The sequence below is a fragment of the Canis lupus genome, chromosome 13, assembly GCF_003254725.2.
Source record: "Canis lupus dingo isolate Sandy chromosome 13, ASM325472v2, whole genome shotgun sequence".
Classification (NCBI taxonomy): domain Eukaryota; kingdom Metazoa; phylum Chordata; class Mammalia; order Carnivora; family Canidae; genus Canis; species Canis lupus.
In genome coordinates this window covers 49563342-49582552 of record NC_064255.1, presented here as the reverse complement: position 1 = coordinate 49582552, position 19211 = coordinate 49563342, and the positions used below count along the sequence as shown (strand labels likewise).

At 44.9% G+C, this 19211-nt stretch overlaps 1 protein-coding gene across 1 annotated transcript in view; it reads left to right on the top strand.

Annotated features, from left to right (window-relative positions):
- The window catches only part of IGFBP7 (insulin like growth factor binding protein 7), a 68723-nt gene that overhangs the window by 38488 nt on the left and 11024 nt on the right, over positions 1 to 19211 (top strand). The window lies entirely within an intron of this gene.

The window sequence follows — 19211 nt, the reverse complement described above, 5'->3', positions numbered from 1 at the left end:
GCTAACCCCATTCCTGGTTTAAGGCCCGGCAGGGATAATTTTGTGTTTGCACTGTGAAAATCCAAACCTTAATGTGCCATTTACTCTCTTTTAATATCTTTTTTCCTTCTTCCTGTGGAAAATGAGGTAAAAGAATCAATAAAAAAAAAAAGAATCATTTTTTATCCCAACCATATATTAATGAATGGGAAGTATTTCCGTCCTTATTTTTCTCTGCCATTACTGACATATTACCAGGCTCCTCTTATCTCTGCCTTAGCTTCTTGCTTATCTGAGCCTTCACTGGCTTCTGTTTTTCCCTGTTCTCTTGGGTATTGTGTCTACAGGTCTTTGGTGTTGGGGGAATGAGCTAGTGACCTGGTGACATCAGGCCTTTGATTGGAGTCTTGCTCTTCAAATGCCTGGGTATGTTTTTAAGCCCACTTGTCGTGAAACCTCAACACATCTCCAGATTAGCAATTCCCAAACTTGTTGGGCTTATTACTATCCTTGTTTTCCTACCTTACCTTTGGTTTATATGACTTTCTTCCTCCTCCTCTCCCATCCTGCCAATCCTCCGAGAAGAAGAGTGCAACGTTTGTATCTATTAATATAAAAACAAATAAAAATTTGTTTAATTTTGAGGAATTTTGAGACAGCATGACACGTATACTGGAGAAATTCTGGAGTGTTGCAGAAAAGAAATCACTGCTATAAATCTTGGAATAAGGTCATTTTAATCTCATGATTCCTTTTTTTTTTTTTTTTTTTCAGTTTTCATTTTGGTAGAAAACATGTCACGGGGCAGCCCCGGTGGCGCAGCAGTTTAGCACCGCCTGCAGCCCAGGGCATGATCCTGGAGTCCTGGGATCGAGTCCCACGTCAGGCTCTCTGCATGGAGCCTGCTTCTCCTTCTGCCTGTGTCTCTGCCTCTCTCTCTCTCTCTCTCTGCATCTCTATGAATAAATAAATAAAATCTTTAAAAATAAATAAAAAATAAAAAATAAAGAAAAAAGAAAAAACAATAAAAAAAAAGAAAACATGTCACGTGAAATCTACCCTCTTAACAAAGTGTTAAGTATACAGTACAGTATTGTTAACGGTGTGCACATTGTTGTACAGCAGATCTTTAGAAATTTCATGTTGCGTGACTGAAGTTCTACACTCATTTCCCCTTCCCTCCAGCCTCTGGCAGCCACCATTCTACTTTCTGCTTCTGTGAGTTTGGCTCTTCATGTACATAAAAATCATGCAATATTTGTCCTGTGATGGGCTTATTTCACTTAGCGTAATGTCCTCAAGGCTCATCCATGTTGTAGTTTATGGCAGGTTAATTTCACTCACCATTAAAGTGTAAATATGAGACTCTTAAGGGGCAAAAAAAGTCCCTTATATCTTCTATGGGCTGTTTAAGGTTACAAATGCTCACATTTAGGGCTTCTGTTTTAAAGATCCTGGGGTGATAGAAGTTCCAATTCTTTATTATATAATGATGAAGTAACGTAGAAGATTGTAAGATAGCAGATACAAAAAACATATTAAGAAGAGTCCTTGAAAATACTTATCATCTCCATAGTCATCTCGTTGGGATTGAGCAATAATGGCCCGAAATCAGTAAATATCCATCATGAGGACTCTGAATATGTGGGAGTATATCCTTGGGATATATCCTTGGGAGAAAGGACTTTATGACAAACAAAAAAACCTCATTCTCCAGGGAGGATTATGATTAATTAAGGAACAACTCTAGTTGATGGTAGAGAAGGTTCAAAGATGTTGTGTCGGTTATTTATCGCTACAGAAAAAAATTAGTCCAAAATTTAGCAGCCTAAAACAACAAAGAATATTTATTAACCCACACATTTTGTATGGGTCAGACATTTAGGACTGGCTTATCCAGGTAGTTCTGGCTTTGGGATCTCTCATGAGGTTACGGTCAAGATGTGAGTGGGCACTGCAGTCATCTGAAGGTTTGACTGGGGTTGGTAGGATGTGTTTCCACACTGGCTCACTCACAGGACTGTAACTATAAGTGTGTATTCCATCACACAGGCCTCTCCATTGCACTACTGGAGCATCCTTACAGCATATCAGCTAGCTTCTCCCAAAGCAAGTGACCCTAGAAAAAGGACGGAAGCTGCTGTGCTAATGGCCTAGTGTCAGAAGTCCTACTTTGTCACTTTAGCCACATTCTATTTGTGAGGAGTCCAGCCCACAGGCAAGGGGAGGAGAATTAGGTCCTGCCTAGAGAGGGAGGATTTGATAAGAGGACGGGGAGGCCTGTGCAGTAGGATTTATAAATAGGACCTGGACTGGATACTGTAGTAATGCTGCAAAACAGACAGATTTGGACACAAACTCACTTCTGTGGTTGTCATGGGGCTGATGTGGGGTGGAGAGAACCAGGGACACAACTGGCTGGGTGCCCTAGAGAAGTGATACAGGTAAAGGCAGTGGCTTTGACCTGGGAACAAAGGTAGGTGCTCTGGGCCAGCCCAGGAGCTGGGCACTCCTGGAGGGAAAAAGTACTTTTTACCAACCAGGTTTTTGTTTGCTGTCGCTGAAACTGAACAGTACCCGCAGGCTCTCCTCTGCACTGAAGATGTTTCTTCAACTCAGCAAGAAGCTGGCTCAGAACCCAGACCCCACGGTTCTGTGAAATCGGAGGAGGGCTAACATCTTGCTGCCGTTTGTCCCTGGACTTGCCCCTTTGTACATGGCCGTCTGTTGGCATTTCCAGAGCTTAGCAGTGAACCCTTTTCTGTTTTCCCCGTGAAGTCAGATTCTGGGGTGGGCCTCGATGTTTCTCCAAAGGCCCTTTCCAAAGCTTAACTTGTGTTTACTTAGAAGAAAGTTGCCTGAATTGCCTTCCTAACCTCCGTAGACTGAGTTTATTTGTCTTGAGGGAAGAATCAGAGTTTCGAACTCATCTCTTTGGCTCCAGCTCTCTTGGCAGAGGACACAGGGAGAGAGTTTTTGCTTGTGTGTGTGCTTGGGGAGGATCTTTTTTTAATTTTTTATTTATTTATTTTTTTTGTCCCAGCCATAGCCCATGGGTGAGCAAGCACCTGGGACCTTGACAAGCCTCCATGTGTGGGCTGGGGTCACATGGGGAGTTCTACCCAGGAGGACCATTTGTGATGTTCCCAAATTCCAGAGTAGGCGGTGGTTTTCCAAATTCAAGGCTCAGGGGAATTGGGGGAATTACTTTCCTGGAGCCAGCCTTATCTTATTTATCCATGTTCTACTCACGAGAATTAGACATATTCCCACAACTAAACTGTGTGCTGCCCATCTGCCGAGAAATGGAGCTGTGGATGCTTAATGGCTTTGCTCAGCACCTTTCTGATCTCTCAGCTTCACCCCACCTAATGGTGGCCAGCTGATCGAGGACAGATAATGTTTTTTTCTCAGTTAATAATAAAGTGCAAGGAGATGAAGTCACATAGTTCTAGTTTTTGTTGCTACCAGCATCCAGTGATGAGCAAAGGCAAATGGTCACAACCCCCACCCCCAGCCTTACCTGTAAAATGAGGATCTGGACAAGATGTATATTAGGGTCCTTCTACTTCTAAAAGTCACGGCCTATATGATATTTTAAGAGAATGAAAGCATCAATAGGAAAGGACTTCTTTACTAAAAGAGGTGAATCTCATACTCATTCCTATCCCACTAGAAAGGGCCCGTCCCTCCACTGGAACATTTCCTCTCCATGTGGAATCAGCGATTTTTCCTGTTTGGAAACAGATTTTTAAGTAGACCTTTTCACTTAAAACTTGATATAATTGTTTTTAACATCTTTGGGTAACTGGGGCTTATGCTTTCCTGTTTTTTTAATCCATCTCTTCTAACAATATCGTTGGTCAACGTGGATTTGAACTTTGGCGCTTTGAAGTATTTACACCACCTTTACTCTGGTTCTCCCAACAAAAGTCTGAGCAGTGACCCTGGATTTTTAAATCTTACAAATTGACTAATCAGGCAGCATTTGCTACAGACTCAGTCTTTATCTTTTGTCTCCTGGGTTTTATCTACGTTTTTAAATGAGATTGCTATTTTTTTATAGACTTTTTTTGAACATGTGATCTATGTTAGTATAAGGGTAAAAATACAGAATCAGCAATTCTGGCCATTTGATTGCTCTGTTGAGTAGCTGAGTCAGGAACATAAGAAAGGCAGACCGAAGCATTGACCTGTTTGTACCTATGAATGGTTGAGGACCGGCTTTTAAATAGGCCACAGTTAACAAAATCTCTGCACTTTCACCTTTCCCAAATGCTAAGACATGCCCTGTACAAACTCTGGAACAGAAGTAGTTTATAGCTGGCTAGCCCCCCCCCCCCCCCGCCCCCAGAGCGTTTTTAATAATCAACAACACGAAAGCTAGTTTCTTGGAATGATTCCTAAACTCATGCTATTGAAACCTTCACATGAAAATACTAAAAATATTAAACCTGGTGAATAATCTACTAGAGGCATTGTTTCAATCAACTACTCAGCAGAGTATTATTGGTCATCTACTCAGTGCTAGGCAGTGGGACACAGGAAAGAACTAGAGAGAGCAGGTCGACAGATCCTTACCAGCACTGAGCCCACAGTCTGACGGGCTACATAGACACAATCAGACTGCCTTGTGAAAATGCTAGGATGAGAGTCAATACAGAGAGCCAGTTAAAAACCAGAAAAGATGCCCCCATTCTAAATTGGGTGCAGGGAAGGGGTGAAAAGGAGAGGAGGGAGATGAGGAAGGAAGGGTCAAGGAAGATTCATTAAACAAAAAGATAGCTGAGACCCAAAAGATACCTAGGAGTTAACCAAGCAAAAGTGGGGAGGAGTGAGAAATGGAGGAGAGGGATTGTTCCAGAAAAAGGAATGATACCTGCAAAGATTAGCAGAGAGCAAGGACATTCGAGGAACACAAGAATTCTCTATGGCTGGAGCTCAGAGTTCAAGAGAGATGTGGCAAGAAATGAGGCTGGGAAAACATCAAGGCCAAATCTTATTTATTCTGGATTTTATAGTTTAGTAAATGTTTTCACATAAGGCCCTGATTCTCTTTCTGGCAATTAAAAAGTTTTTCTCAACATGAAGATATAAATCTAGAACATATCTAATCCCAAAGAAATGACATTTTCACTAAGATAAGGATTGCTTGGCTCTGCCCAGGAATGTTTACTAAGTGTTAACGTTGACTTTTAAAGTTCTCATAGGATTCCTGCATATATAAGATACTTTCTAAGAATCTGGCATCTTCTTAATGATTTGTAAGACAAAACATGAAATGTATTTTCTCACACTGATTGTCACATTAAATATTTATTTAATAAAATCTTTTAAAAAAAATAAAAAAGAAGAAAGAAAAACTAAATTCATGTCCTGGCCGCACTATTCTCAATCTGGGTGACTTTCTACAAGCCACTTAGCCTTACTGAACCTCAACCATTTTTTTTTAAGATTTTATATATTTATTCATGAGAGACACACAGAGTGAGGCAGAGACATAGGCAGAGGGAGAAGCAGGCTCCCTGCAGGGAACCCGATGCAGGACTTGATCCCAGGACCCTGGAAATAGGACCTGAGCCACCCAGGTGCCCTTGAACCTCAACTTTTGTATCTGTAAAATGACTAGCTAATCTCACAAGATTATTGGGAAACTCAAAATGAAGTAATAGACATAAAAGCTCTCTGTGTGGTTGGTGTAAAGCCCAACACCAATATAAATTATTATTTTTCCTGCAAGTGACCTCTCATTTCTTTGAGCACGCTAATCCCATTGCCTGCAATCTCCTCGCCTTTGCCGCCACCACCTTTAACTTTTGAAAGGCCCTTTCCTCTTCCACGAATTCAGTTCTCACCTATTCAGTCAATATTTTTTATATTTATATCATAGGACCAGTCAACACTCCATCCATATTATAATTGCTTATCTACTTGTATACTTGTCTACACTTTCTGTATTGTAAACCCCTATCAGGCAGGAGTCCAACCCAACCATCTTTCCGTCCCATGTCACCAGCACAACACATAGTTCGTGGAGGGCCTGAATGAATTAATCCACTCCTTGTTGTTACCTGCTTTGTGCCAATGCAATGCTGAAATTTGGTTTGGTTAATATCATTGTGGATCATTCTCACCTTTTATGCCATTTTCCATGGGGATATTCCCTCACAGAATAAATTCAAGTAGGCAATAGTAGAAGTTAGGGCTCTTAATTACAGGGATGGATGTTAAAGTTAATGATGATGAGATGACATTTTTCCTTTGATATCACCTAATTATACAGAATTAAATCTTTGGCCAGCCCAATTTTACATCTGATGATCGACCGATCAGTGTATTTCGGAAAGATCTGTCCTTTAAACATCTTCTGAGTGTGTTAACATGACATTGGGAAAGCTATCTAGTGCTGACACTATAGAATATGTGTTGAATTGTGATTCCTCAGTAGTTTTGTGTAGGTTAAAATGCTGCTTGCTCATTAAAACAAAACAAAACAAACAAAAACCTGTCTGAAATGGATTGATGGATTGACCTTTCTCCACTCCAGAGGCCATGACCCTCAGTTTTCACAGGCCAAACTCACATGGATATGTGGGTGGAAATACGGAGAGAGGTTGCATGATTGGCCAACATCCAACTTATTTGAGTCTCCTTTGAATTTTCGTCTCTTCAAGTGTTGGTTTAACTGACAGACTCAAAAACCATAATCTTTTCCCATGGACTAGATGAGCCTGGACTACTTTCCCTCCTCCTCCCCATTGTTCATAAGCAGAACAAGCATGAACCCCCTTGTGAACAGTCTTCGTCTTTGAAGACTCCAGCTTCCTAAAGAGGTCACACATTTCGCTGGGGAGATTTCCCGAGAATGTGTTCAAAAGGCAAGGCCTGAGGGGGTGTCAACTGCAGCTTTTACGTCACTTTCAGGAAGATTGAGGACATTTTCTTCCCCAAGTTTATAAAGAATGAGTTTTCCTACTTTTATGTATGGTTGCTCTGAAGAGGTGCCAAATCTGAAATCCCAGCTGCTTGATGAGGAAATTATTTTTCATAAACAAAAGAATAAGGTCTCCATGCCTGGAACTGATGGTAGCTCTAGAAGGCATACCTGTGGAGGAAAAAAATGGTTCTGAGGGACGAGGCTTTCCCCCGGTGTCACCTCACCTGCAGGGTACTTGGCATGTGGTTGCTCCCAGGCCTCACAAAGATACAGCGGCCTAGATTTTAAAACCCAAGCTACTGAAACCATGAAAACCTTCCTTGTTTCTTCCTCTGTTGTAAAAAGAATGAGCAACTTAAGGAAAACAAAACAAGAGAAACTAAAACAAAACAAAAAACCATAGCATCACTAATTACAGAAAAATAATCACTGCCTAAAAATAAAGTGCCAAAGTCAAGATGTTTGGTCCTGTAACTCCTGGGAAGAGCAGCCAAGAGCATTCCCATGTCCCAAAGTTCCCTTTTTCTGGAGAAATTACTCCCCTGTGCATTGACAAAGCTTTGCTTTACCTGCTTCCCCAATGTCCTATACCTCACACCCACCCAGATGAGCTCCAGGTTGTCCTCCAGCAGATGAGAGCAAGCATGATTTGCCTCACTAATGAAAAATACAAGATCCTTATTCAAAGTTCTCCGGCTCCTACCAGATAGCTCCTCCTACCCTGAGGTCAGCAAGACATACCCATTTTTCTGACTGTCAGAGTGGTGGTGTTTGGCACTTCTGAGCCCCCCTGAACAGTCTAGCTCACCCAAATCCAGATGGTCTAGCACCTTCTGTGATGTGAACTTCCTCTCAGCACCCAGGAGGAATGTCTTGCCCATGTGCCAGAACACACAGCACCTTCACAGTGATTTATAAAGCTAGCAAGCCCCCGAGACACACACACGAGAATTAGCCCACAAGGTAGGAGGAGTGTTATGCTCTAGCCTGAGCCTGGCGAGCAGCCCTAGAAAATGCAGAACATGGGAGAAGAAACCCTAAATCCTACCAGGGAGGGGGAGGGAAATCTGAGGACACTCAGCAAAGGGGAGATAAACAAAGGCTGAGTCTTGGGGTAAATAGCTGAGAGCTTTCAAGCCTGTGGCCGACATCACAGAGGAGAACAGAAAATCACCAGAGGGTTTTGATTTGTATTTCCCTGATGTGGGCGGGGGGACGGGGTGACTGAGTGACGGGCACTGATGGGGGGCACTGGATGGGATGAGCACTGGGTGTTATACTGTATGTTGGCAAATCGAACTCCAATAAAAAAATATATATTAAAAAAAAAAGAATGAAGAAAGAAAGAAAGAAAGAAAGAAGAAAGAAAGAAAGAAAGAAAGAAAGAAAGAAAGAAAGAAAGAAAGAAAGAAAGAAAGAAAGAAAGAAGAAATCACCAGAGGGCACGAGAGGGAATGAGAACACAGAGAAAGAACAGGGGGAGCTCTTTTGTGGGCGGCTGATTCACGTCTGGGGTTGGCGGCCAAGGAGGCAAGTGTAAATGAGCTCTAGGGGAGCTGGAGCCTGGAGGCCGAAAACCTCATCAAATAGAAATGCCAGCCGGGGCCTGCGCTCTGCTTCTCGGCAGCCTGGGGGGTGCTGTTTTCTGGCACCCGGGTCCCTGGTACCCTGCCCCTGGCCCTCCCCATGCCAGGGCCCATGTGTCTTCAGGGAGCTGAGCGGAGGGGCAGGGGCCCCAACTTGGCCAGATTTTCAGGGGGTAGGAGTTGCGAGGCAGCCGAGGGGGGCAGGGGCAGGGCTGAGAACCAACTGCTTTATTTCAGGAAAATGAGCCAAGGCGACTGAGAGCTTCCGACAAAGCTCCAGATGCGGCCCACAGGGGCCCCCCTTCCCCCACCAGGCCCAAGTGGCCAGAACAGTAGTAAGCACGCAACACCGGGTCACTGCCATCGGGCTTCGCCCCCTTCCCTGGAGCGGCTCCCGGAGCTTGCTGTCTTCCCCAACCCTCTGCACCTCCCAGGGCCCCTCGGCCTCTCCCCGAGGAGACTGGAAGCCTTCTGTCTTCAAATCTGTCCTCCCCGCCTCTTGTCTTACTTTGTGCCTTCCTGTCTGTCTGTCTGTCTGCCTCCTCCTCTGAGCGTCTCTGGAGCTGTGTGCTCATTGGTCCTGCCTGGAGAGGGTGCTTGTTATCGTTGTTGTTGTTGTTGTTTTAATACTGGGCCAGACCAGTGAGAAACTCCGGGAGTGCGGCCCAGGCCTGGGCCCTGACCCTTCCCAGGGGAGTCCAGGGCGCAGCCAGGATTGGCAGCCTACCCCCCCGCCAGGTAAGATGCTGCAGGACCCCATCCTGCAGGCCCAGTTCCTGGTGGCAGGAGCCCCCCACCCCACCCCTGCCCCCCCAGCTCTGTGTGCCTGGCTGCTGCTTATTTCTGCAGGCGCCTCTCTGTGAGATCTTTCCTGACCCATGTCACCTCTGGAGACTGGACACCTCTTCTCCTTTTGGCCACTCCTAGTCTGAAAGAGTGACTGTGCTGGACGGTCCATTCCCGCAGCTTCTTCCAGAGTTGTCAGCCTGGCTGGAGGCGATTTGCTGGGACCCCTCTGGTGTAAACCTCTTCTTGGACAAATCGGAGCTCATGGCAGGGTTCGGGAACACCTGTGTCTTGGGGATGGCGCACACTGTGGCCCTTGTTAGCGGCACAGGGCCCGTGGGCAAAGGTGAAGCTTTGAGGCTGGGTGACCTCCAGGCTCCAAGAGACTTTTCTTATACTCTGGTCCAGAAAGTACTTCCCGACGCCTGACAGTGCCAGGCACCGGGTGTGTATGGAGGGGAAGGGGAGCGGGCAGGAACTCAAAGGTGAAGCATCCTGGGGCAACTCACTGTCCAGGTTTCTAACAATCCCAGAACCAGGTGGCAAAAAAAAAAGTGCCCTTCTGTGGAAACTTCCCCACCCGTTTCAGTGCTTATGGCATAGGAACAAGTAACCTGCATTTTTCATAGGTTGGATTTAAGGGAAGTGAGTCATAGGTCCAGACAGGACAAGCCCACGAGATGTAGAGAAAATATCTCCGAGGCCGCGTTAACGAGATACACCCACATAACTGGGGAGTTGCCCTTCGTAATGGTACTCCATATGAGGTCAGTTCTTGCACATGCCCCCACCAGATAAAAATCTAGCCCACTCGCTTAACTTGTATGGACATCAGTCAGTCGGGTGGTGTGATGGCAGTAGGCAACTGCTGCGTGAGCTCATAAGTGAGCCCATCCCTTGGCATGGTGGCCGACACAGCCAGGTTAGCTCATCCGCTACTTGGCTACCCCCGGGACCGCTCTACCTGACCCATCTGAACCCTTCATGGATTTGCTCTACGTAATGCAGGGTTCCTCCCAAGGTGACCCCAGGCCACGTGTACCAGAATCACCGGTGGGTGGCAGTCACCCCCGGGGGTCAGACCCTTGGTCAGTACCTGTCTCCTCCTTGTGCTAGACCCAAGTTAGGGGAAAAGAGTAAGAAAACATGGTCACAATAAGAGATCTGTTTGTAAGCAACAGATTGTAAGAAGCAACTTTCTATTCCTGTTCCATGGTCAGAGTTAACGGTAAAAATTTTGAGACACTGCAAGATTCGCAATCATCATAGAATGACTTATGAACACTATGATATCTACTAGAGTTAAAAAAAAAAAGGGGGGGGTGTTGCTGGAGTGGGCTAATACATTCTGGGAAGATTTTCGGCATTGAGGATTGGAGCCATAGTGGGGTGTCTCATTAAAACCCAGAGGTTAAATAATAATAATAATAATAATAATAATAATAATAATAATAATCCCAAAGGTTAAGTAGGAGTCAGGAGATGTAGCAGACAGGACCTGTGTACGCCGCCACCAGGGTTCCATCACTGGGCACTGTGCTTTCACCGTGGCTCATGGCCACGTGGCTCATCTCCTTCTCTGCCTTGGGCCGGCTGGGGATGCAACCTGCTGTCTGAATTTTTGCAGAGAAGCTGCCCATGGGATGGAGAACCAAAGCTGCCTGGCTTCCACACGAAGGAAGCTACCTAGCCTTCCCAGGGCTAGAAGGTAAACTAGACGACATTGACCTTGGCGCACCTGGTCCCTGCAGCCTGTATCCTTTCCTCTCTTTCCATTGGGTTCAGACCTCAGTCCCTAGATGGTATCTCCAATTCAGCAAACTAAGACCCAGATGCATTCTTTCCCCCCTCCCCAGACTGGCATCCTGCTCGTGCGCATGTGTAGGAGCCTTCTCTTACCCAGCCTCGCACCTTTTGACTCAGCCCCCACTTCCCCCATCCAAGCAGTTACTGGATGGCATGAGTTCCTCCTGAATACTCTCTGCTCTCCTGTCTGTTCCCCTTGCTGCAACCTTGACTTACCCCCCCAATCCCCACCGTGTCCTAATCCTGCTGCAAAGGCCTCATGCCTCTCCAACATTCGGGGACACACTTGACTATAAAGCCCCAGCTCCCCACCCCCCCCACACACACACCAGATCTCTGCTCCTCCTCTTCTGTGCAACGTGCTCTCCCAGAGCCGGCCTGGTGTGCTCGCCCTTCTGCTGGCAGGCAGGCGTTTTCCTGCCTCCACACCTCTGCTCAGGCAAGTCCCTGAAGGTGGAAACCTCCTTAACAGAAGTCCTATTTCCGAACTTCAGGGCCTACTCAGATGCCATCTCCCTTCCCTGGCCATCCCAAGTCCAAGTGATGTGTGGTCTCCATTGGGGAAAAAACAATTTTCATCAGCTCCAGTCATAAAGAATTTGCTTTGAAACAGAAGCAAGAACTGTTTACCTCATGCTGCAGGTTCCAGACCAATTGCTGTATCTTGTTTGATCTTTCTAATAATCTAATGATTTGGATATTGTTGTCTCATTTCAAGATGAACAGACTGAGAGAAGTTAAATAATTTGGGCACTGTCACACTACTTGGAAGTGATAGAACAGGATTCCTGATTCCAGGGTCCATACTCCAAACTCACGAGATAGTCTCTTAACTCCCCAGAATTCTGTTTGTAGTTTAAACTGTTAAGCATCCCCCATCCTATCCCACTAGATTATATATGGAGGAGAGGAAGCAATTCTTACACACTTTTGCATCCGGCAGTGTTTGACAGGGCCCCATCATTAAAAACTGTTATGTCTTCATTCACACTAAAGTGTAAATGACTAACAGTAGCTACCATAACCAGATGACTTTGCCTTAAACTAAATGAAATTAAACCGAGGCTCTGTTGCTTGAGATTTAGTACTTTTTCCTCCTGCCTTTGCTGTCATCCACTGACACCCTTGAGACTGTGTGATAGAGTCCCATATCCAGGTTAGCTGCCACCTCACCCCACCTCTGGAAGTTCCCAAAATGACTTGCCTTGGCAGATAGCTCTGCTCTTTAATTAGCCATGGAGCTACTGCTTCCCCTTATTTAATATCAGGAAGTTTTTGCATGTTTCATCCCCTTCCCCCTCTTGGCCATAGTGCCTTCCTACTATTCTTTTCCTAGTTTGTACTTTTGTTTAGTGTTTTTCCCTTCGATGTGTTATCAGAATGCAATCTGGGGATTTTTGCCAAGGTGTCTGAACTCTTCATCTCCATATGTGGTATCACAGTTCTTTCTTAAGTCCTCCTTTTTTGGTATGAATACACATGTGCTGTATGAACTATTCCAAGATTTGGCATCTCTGAGAGTCCAGATGAGTGTGGTTTGCAGACCCACCATAATGTAGAGAAGACTGTATACATCGCTGTCTTAGCCATGTTGATAAGTACTCAGCGGGAGCTGTAATGTCCATTGTATAACCCAACATGGTGCAGAAACCCTGTTTTTCACGTGAGGATGATTGATGATGTTTTACCCCCAGCAGACCTACCCTCCTTGTTGGGATTTCTTAACTACTATATACAAATTAATTTGCATCCCCTGATCATATACAAACAGGCTAGTGAGTGGGCAGTAGCCATGATACATTGCTTACGGCAAGAGAAAGTCAAGTGGAGGATTAAAGAAAATTGTGATAAATTATCTTCCAGCTGGTAAATAAGCAGTGGTTCTAGCATCACTTTGGTTATGTGTCTTGGCAGTGTGCGCACTGGTGCATTTTCAAGACTGTGGCTAACTACTCAGTCCCACGTGGCTAATCACGTTCTGTTCTGAGTTTACTGCTGCCCTTTACCCACTGCATGTAATCTGGGCTGTCCCTCCTTCCAGTGAATGCAAAGAACATCTGATTCCAGAGTTTCTGGCTCAGTTCTGACTCCATCCGGGCACTGGTATCTTCAATTAGCTCTGCTGGGGAAAGCATTAGAGAACAATGATGTGCTAAGCCATATGGCACTAAGTGAACACAACAGAATTTCCCAGATGAAATAAGTGGGAATCTTAGCTATACAGAAGTGCCAGAGGGAGTGACACTTCAGTCCTAGAGATTCAAATAAAGGATGGGGCATAGATAATAGATGAGAGGAAGGACATCCCAGGTGGGCCAGCGCATCATCATAAGTAAAGCTTCAAAGCAGTAATGAGCATGTAATGGTGGGTGAGCCCAGGAATGAGTTTGGGTAGAAGTAAGAAGAGCGAATTTTTAGTGTGAGAACGAAAGAGATGATAAGGGAAATGAAAGCAATGAAGAAAAAAAATATATATATATGCATATACGTGTGATTAAATATCAATAAAATAGGACAAAAATTGACTATTGGGGAAAATTTGGCTTTTGACTGTTTTCCAGTGGGCTGTATTCAGCTTCAGAAGACCTCTCCTAACATCTTCTATGCAGCTCTTTCAGACTAAAAACTTGGCTTACTAGGTAACATTTGATACTTTAATAAGCTCTATTTTACTCATTGCAGAGAGAACAAACTTTGTTATGAGTCACATATGTTGCATTTAGGTAGGGGAGAAGGTCACTGGACTGTTGTGGGCCGTGAGAGCTCTAGAAGCAGGCAGCACAACTGCAAAACTTCATGGATGTCAAAGATGCCATTTGAGTTGTAGTCCTGTGCTCTCAAGGACACATTCACTTCTAAGCCCAAAGAGAAGATTCTCAGGCCCGTTCTGGTTTCTTCTGTAACGATGGGTTAGTGACTTTTCCAGGGTCTCTTGGCCAGAAGCAGCAGACGAGGATCCAGAGCCAGGTGTCCTGTCCCCAAGAGTGCTTTGATTTTTGTTTTTTTTTTTAATGGTGACATGGTGAGGCCATCTCAGGTCATGTCAGGGGAGTGTTTTGTGCTCTGTAGGAGACTAGGAAATTGTTCACACGTTTCTTATACATGATCTTCATGCGTTTTATAGGATAACAAATCTTAACCCTGTTCTACAAGTTCATGTAAATTAGTTTGCATGAAATGTTGGTCAACTTAAAAATTCTGCTTCAGGATCTTCTGGTATTTGTGTGTTTTGTGAGAACTGCTCTCCTTAGCCTCTTCAGAATCAAATTGAAATATTCGGGGCAACTGGGTGGCTCAGGAGGTTGGGCATCTGCCTTTGGCTCAGGGCGTGGTCCCGGGGTTCCATGATCGAGTCCCGTGTCAGCTCCCTGTGAGGAGCCTGCTTCTCCCTCTGCCTGTGTCTCTGCCTCTTTCTCTCTCTCATGAATAAATAGATAAAATCTTTTTAAAAAGTTGAAATATTCCAAATTTAAATCCATCTTGTCTACGTTTTTCATGATTTCTTGGAACATAGCTCTTTCTAGGTTGTGATTGAATATTCCTAAAATTAATTGGTCATGTGTCTAGAACTTAATTAAAAGGAGCCGAGGAGAAGGAGGTACATCTAGATGGAAATTCTGCGGGAGATTTCTAGCTCCTCCAAGGTACTATTAAGGTGACGTTGATTCAATAAAGTTAATTTTAGTTTTCTTCCAAACTTAGGACTTCCTTCTTCCTTGCTACTTCATTTAGGATCTGGCTGTCTTGCTTCTCCTCCACCTTCTGCCTCCCTCCTTCTTCCTCCTTCCCTCCAAAGAATGATTAAAGAGAAGAGACTATGTAAGGGTCACAAGGCAAGAGTTACTAAAAAGGAGGGGGACAAGAACATTAAGAGATTGGATGAGAATGGAGTTACGAGATGTAAGAAAGGAAAAATAGTGGCTCAGTGTTTGAGCCTCTGCCTTTGGCTCAGGTCATGATCCTGGGGTCCTGGGATCGAATCCCCCATAGGGAGCCTGCTTCTCCCTCTATGTCTCTGCCTTTCTCTCTGTGTGTCTCTCATGAATAAATAAATAAAATCTTTAAATAAAAAAAGAAAGAAAGGAAAATGAAGGAGCCTGATTTGGGGAAGCATTGGGGTAGACTCCTTGTGCCAGCCGCCAGGCAGCACTGTGGGCAGCTTGGTTGCTACATGGAGTTGCCCAGGGTGGGGATGGGGAAGAGACAGGTGGTGGGCCGTCAGTTATCCTCTGTCCGCACAGGATGTTTGCTAGACAGATGTTTGAGCAGCCTCAAGTGCTTACTGGAACAAAGACCAGGATAAATAAATAACTGAACCTATCCTGGTGTCTGTCCTTATATATTTAAATATATAAATTGCTTGCTTTATATGGAATCTCCACTTGCTTTAAATGGAATCCAAACATCGAACGTGATTTAGATGGTAATGTCGGTCCCATTGGCCCAACCTCAAGAACCAGATTCTGAGCTTTCTGCCTGAAACCAAGGTCAGAGTGAACCAAAACTTCCTTTACCCTTAAAAAAACAAATAAATTCTGGATCTGCTTTGGACTTCTTGGGAACAAGGCAGAGTGGAAGGAGAAGCTATTTGGTCAAGAGTCATTTTGCTGAGCTCTCTCCTGAGGTCGAACAGACTCTTCAGGAATTGAACTGTGTGATAGACTCACAATTCCAGATGATGGTGGTGAATGCTTACCCATGGAGCATGTGGGATGATGGTGATTCAGGTTGGGGGAGGGGATTACAGTGTTTTGGGATCTGCCACCGTATTAGCCCAAAATGTTTTCACTATCCCTTCACGTCCAGACAAAACCTGTCCACTTGGTGTCCCTGTGGGTCACCATTAAGTCCCTTTCTTACTCTTTCTCACTGTGTATCCTCACTCGTCTTTCTGTACTGCTGCTGTGTCCTGCTCTCATCACAAGTTTGTCCGCTCCCCCTTCATACCTGAGGGAATTTCCTGACTGGTGAGTGGCAAAGTACCAGGCAAGAGTTTAGTAAGTAGGTGACCAAATGGGTATCAGCACTGAACAGCGTAAACAGGAAGAATCTGAAACCATGGATCCTTCCAATGCAGGAAATCAGATTGAAGCCAGCCTGCCCCCACCTACTCTAGGAGGTTGGTTATCTCTTGAATATTAGTCTAATCATTCATTGATCTGAGCTGACTTTGCAAGAGACTGCATATCCACATCTAAATCTAAAGGTCATACCGTAGGTCAGCAACTATCGAGAGTAGATATTGCGTATTCAAGTTTTCCTTGGGTTCTTGAATCTGACATTTGTTCAAGGACATATGAAATAGCCAAGGGTTTTTGTAAATGCTCTTCTGGCAAATGGGTCCTAACGGCCCCTCTGCTCCTCCACCCCATCAACTCAAGATTCAGAGGGTAATACAGAATTTATGGTATGGAATCTTGTAGAATTCTTGGGAAAGCCTGGTAGCAGAATTGTAGAGATAATTTATGTTCTTAGAATGGTCCAAATAGTGGCTCAGCCCATTCACCCCTGGTTTAATATGTACTTCAAGGGTTGGGAGAGAGAAAGAGGAACCCACAGCTTGATTTGTCCTAATTTTGAACTTCCTAGCGATGGCTCTCATTCAAAGTATTCCTGGCTTCAGATGTTTTGAAAGAATTCTTGCTCTTCCTGAAATGTAATGCTTCTTGGAATAAGGAGAGGATTGGGGAGGGATGGGTGTAATAGATCTTCTCTCTATTCGGTGCTATACTTTTAATACATTTCTAAATTACACCATAGTCATTATTAGCACAAGGACAGGCACATAGACCGATGGAACAAAATAAAGAATCCAGAAGTAGACTCCCACACATATGGTCAGTGGATTTACCATTATGATTCTGCAGGAAAAGGATGGCCTTTTCAACAAATGATGCCAAATCAATTGATGACCTGGGCCGGAAGGGGTGTGGTGAACTTTGACCTCTGCCGTGGAGCATGCACAAAGATCAATTCAAGAGGGCCACAAACCTAAATGGGAAAGGAGAAACCATAAAGTTTATAGAAGAAAACAGGAAATCTTTATGACCTTGGGGTAGGCCAAACATTTCTTTAAACAGGGCACCTCCAAAGCACTAATCATAAAAGAAAAGTGTGATAAATAGGACTGTGTGAAAACTGAGAATATCTTAGCTTTAAAAGTGTGCCCCGGGAAGAATTCATAGGCGTCTTCAAGGCCTGTAACAGAAAATCAGGCTGGGCTTGTTCCCTGCACCCCTGACAGAGGGGGGCCTCGGCTGCCCCTCCTGACTCTAGGGAGGTGGATGGACGCAGGTTCAAATAAGTGGTTGGTTCTAAGGCTCAGGCACTGAGACCTCACAGCAAAAAACCATCTTACGTTCCTTGTGTGGTTTTACTACATGAGAGGCAGCTTTGTTCCCGAGCCCCTCCACCCCTGAACACTAGGGTATTCTTCTCCGAACAATCTCTTGAGATTCCCTGAGCTTTGAGGTCATCCTGATGAGTCTGTGTGGGAAGGAGGACAGAGCCACATGGAGGCCCTCAGAGAGGTGAGGGAAAGTAGTTCACATTCCAGCCAGATCCGGTTCGCTGGCAGCTCAGCCCCTGGGTCCCAGGACCCTGGAGGAAGGCTGGGGTGGGGTCAGGCCCGGCCCAGGCCTTTGCGGGGTCCCCTGTTGCTTCAGTCAGACTAGGAAGCACCGGAGACAGAGCCAGAAGACACACAAACACAGCCTGGCCTTGCTCACCGCATCTCCACATCTGCAACTGAAAAGCCAAGACCCCTGGCCAAGATAGACGTTTCCTCCTCAGACCTATGGTTTAGAGGGAAGGAAGCACGAAATATATTTAGAACTTTCAGAACTTTGATTGTTTTGCACATTCTTACAAAGGGGAAAAAATAAAAATACCCTGAGGGATTAGAAAAAAAAAATCAGCAACCAATACTTTAGATGAGTGGGAAAAAATCTTATATGCTGGAGTTATTTCCTTTCTATTTCAAAAAATTACTAGTGTGCTGGAAATAGCCTGTTGCAAAAGGGGAGATTTTGTGTCCTTTGAATGCTGATTATGCCAGAAAATTTTCCAGGCCTAAAGGGGAAGTTGTCCCTTTCCCAGGACACTGACGCAAGATGACCCTTACAGTTAGACATTTTATTTGGCAGAAGACTCGAGGCAGTGGAGAGCTGAAATTCAGAGGGAATGATTAACTCATTCGTTCAAGAAACGGCATTGAGCATTGAGGATGGGCCAGGTTTGGTTCTGGAGTGGTGGGCTGTCCTACCAGGAAGAGGGGGCGTGGGGGGGCGGGGAGGTAGGCTCCAGCTCCACCTCCCTCCCTGTTCTGGGGACTGTCCCTAATCTCCCCGAAGGCCCCTGTGCTTGAGACCTGCCATTCAGAATTAGCAGAAGTGAAATATTAAATACAACCCACTAAGAAGCAGGTGTGTGGGCCTCTTCTACAGCAGATGCTGGGGAGCTGCACCCCCCACCCCCCCCACACCCAAGAAGCAGTGAGCATAGCCCTCTCAGTACCTATTGGTTTCAGAAGTGTTACAGTTCAGAGCTGGACCAGCAGGTGGGTTTACCTACACCAGCTCCAGGTAACGTGTAGAGGAAGGTCGTGTGGAGCCCTGCGGCTTTCCTGTGACATCTTTAGGCATTGGTAGGCTGATGAGAGAAGGTATCAGCGCTTCTTCCTTAAGGGGCCAATTTGTAAATTGGTTGTTTCATGCCATACAGCCCCGGGCCACAATTGCCAGACTCGCATGACTGTGTTCCAGTAAAAAACTTAATTTATGAAAAAAAAAAAAAAAAAAAAACTTAATTTATGGACACTGAAATGTGACTTACAATTTTTGCATCATGAAATACACACACACACACACACACACACACACACACACCAACCATTTAAAAACACAAAGACTGGGGCGCCTGGATGGCTCAGATGATCAAGCACCGACTCTTGATCTCGGCTCAGGTCTTGATCTCAGGTTTGTGAGTTTGAGCCCTGTTTTCTTAAAACAAGAAAAAAAAAAATCCTGGTAAACGAGAAGGAAATAAAGCTCAACATTTTGGAACTAAATTTTATTATATTAATTGGGACATCCCAGATAATGCAAAACAGCCGGTGC